The sequence below is a fragment of the Euleptes europaea genome, chromosome 9, assembly GCF_029931775.1.
Source record: "Euleptes europaea isolate rEulEur1 chromosome 9, rEulEur1.hap1, whole genome shotgun sequence".
NCBI classification, from domain to species: Eukaryota; Metazoa; Chordata; class Lepidosauria; order Squamata; family Sphaerodactylidae; genus Euleptes; species Euleptes europaea.
In genome coordinates this window covers 93,055,579-93,058,078 of record NC_079320.1, presented here as the reverse complement: position 1 = coordinate 93,058,078, position 2,500 = coordinate 93,055,579, and positions in this window count along the sequence as shown.

The following is a 2,500-nucleotide window of genomic DNA, read 5'->3' as shown; positions in this document are numbered from 1 at the left end:
CTAGAATGTGAATCCACCGGTCTTTAAGTAGAGGACCAGTATGTCTATGTGAATAGCGGGCTTGATGGGATGAGGTGTGATATGCAGAAGAGTCTGTGACGTCCAGGGGAGAGATGGGTGTGGAGAAATCAGCATTGGTAATGGGCCATGAACGCAAGGTCTTTATTCAGCCCAGGTCAACGCGTTGCCTTTCGTTTGAAGATCCACAGTGATTCAGCAGTTTCTCTTTCCAATCTCCCCTTAAAATTCCTTTGTAAGAGAACCGCTGCTCTTAAATCTGCAACAGAATGTCCCGGAAGGTTGAAACGCTCACCCACTGGCTTTTGAATATCGTGGTTTCTGATGTCAGACTTCTGTCCATTTAGTCTTTGTCTGAGAGACTGACCTGTTTTGTCCAAAGTAGATTGTGGAAGGGCGTTGCTGGCGTGTGATGGCATAAATCCCATTAGAAGATGAGCAGGAATATGAACCTGAGATAGTATGGCTGACATTGGCGGGTCCAGAGATGGTGTTCCTGGAATCTATATGAGGGCAAAGTGGGCACCTCGGTTTGTGGCAGGCCTTGGTGCCAGAGTCCATGTTCTTGTGAAGTAGTTCATCATCATGGGTGAGAAGTTGTTTTAGGTTAGCCGGCTGCCTGCAAGCAAGAAAGGGACACGCGCGCGCGCGCACCCCCCCCACCCCCCCCCCCACCCCAGTGCTTCAGCGAGGGAAGTGTCACAATCCAGCATGGGTTGCAGGTCCTTAATGATACGTTGGACTGGTTTTAGTTGGGAGCTATAAGTGACAACCAGAGGTGCCCCGTTGCCGTTCTCTCTGGGCTTAGCTTGTAGTAAGTTGTGCCTGGGCATCATTCTGGCCTTCTCGATCGTCTTTCGCACCATATCCGCCGGATATTGTAGTTGCGAAAATGTTTGCTGTAGGTCTCTCGAGCGTGTGTCTCTGTCTGAAGGATGGGAGCAGATGCGACTATAGCGTAGGGCTTGGCTATAGACAATGGAATGTCTGATAGGGTCGGGGTGGTGGCTGGACGCGTGTAGATACGTTTGCCGATCTGTCGGTTTCCGGTACAATGTGGTGCTTGTGTGCCCCCCGTGGATCCGTACCGTGGTGTCTAGGGAGTCGATTTCTCGTTCGGAATAATTCACAGTTCGATTGATGGTGGGGTGGAAGTCGCTGAAAGCCTGGTGAAATCTTTCAAGGGCTTCTTTGCCATGACAAAGAAAATGTCATCCATGAATCTCAAGTCAAGGAGAGGTGCCAGTGGGTATGAGTTCAGAAAAGGCCGTTCTAGACCTGCCATGAAAATGTTGGCCTATTGTGGAGCCGTGCGAGTGCCCATGGCAGTGGGTGAAGACAGGGATGCCCGTTAAGCCCGCTCCTTTATGTAATTTCTCTCGAGCCGCCGCTTCGACGAATTCAAGAAGATCAGGTCATCGAAGGGGTTCGGGTAGGAAATGACACCCTAAAAACCGTAGCCCACGCAGGTGACCCTTATGTAGCGGGTAGAGATCCTGAGGAGTCGAAGGAGGTCAAAGGTCATTTGAAGAGGCATGAAAGAAGAATTAATAGGGAGGAATTTGCAAGCGTTAACATGGAAAAGTCAAAGCCTATTGATGCAAGCGATGAGCACAAAGGAATCGATATTAGCGGTTCACAGGACGGGCTGGGAAGCACAAAGGAGGTTCGGGAGGGACATTTGAAAGGGACGGTCAAACGTTTGGGAATACGGTTTGGGCCAGGCAAGAACTAGCGGCGCCAAAACTGAGAGGCGTGGTTACGAAGAGAAAAAAGAACGTCGTGGGGAAATTTTCATCGGCGCTTGTTTCAGAGAGTGAAATGTGTCAATGCGTGCTTCGTGGCAGCTGGAAATTTTCCAGCTCAAGTTTATCCTCCTCCGGAAGGTCCGATGGCACAAGGGATGCGTGAACTCACACGGCTCACGGCAGGGACGAACAAGTCCCCTTTAACGGGAGCTGAGTTTTACCGGACGATAGAGGACGGAGGTTTCGGTTGACCGGAAATAGAGACCCTCTTTTTCAGCCGGTTCTTAAGATCTAATTTTGCAAATCGTCACATCGGAGAAATGAAATGGGTATTTTTTTTGTTCCTCCCCCCCCCCCACCCCCCAAAAAGCATCTTGGGAGGAGGAGGCTTGGATGCGGAATCGGATGGGACAGTCACGTTTTGGAAAGAACGCCACAAAACGTCATGGGACTGTCAGATCACCGACGAGTTATTAATTAACCGTACGAGCAATTAAAAGATCAAGGAAACGGGCACGGGAAAAGGAGGGACCAAAGCTTGGTGCGAACAAGTAATCCGACAGAATCCTGGAGGACCGTATGAAGCAGCGCTCGCTAAAAAGGAGAGGGGGGGGGTCGTCTAGATAGCCGGAGGCCAGGTCGACCCAAAGGAAGCCTGCCCCACCCAACAGCCGTCTCCTACGCTCTTGCTGTGCCTTGGCCTCGGCCAGACGAGTCCCATTGTGAGGCCATGT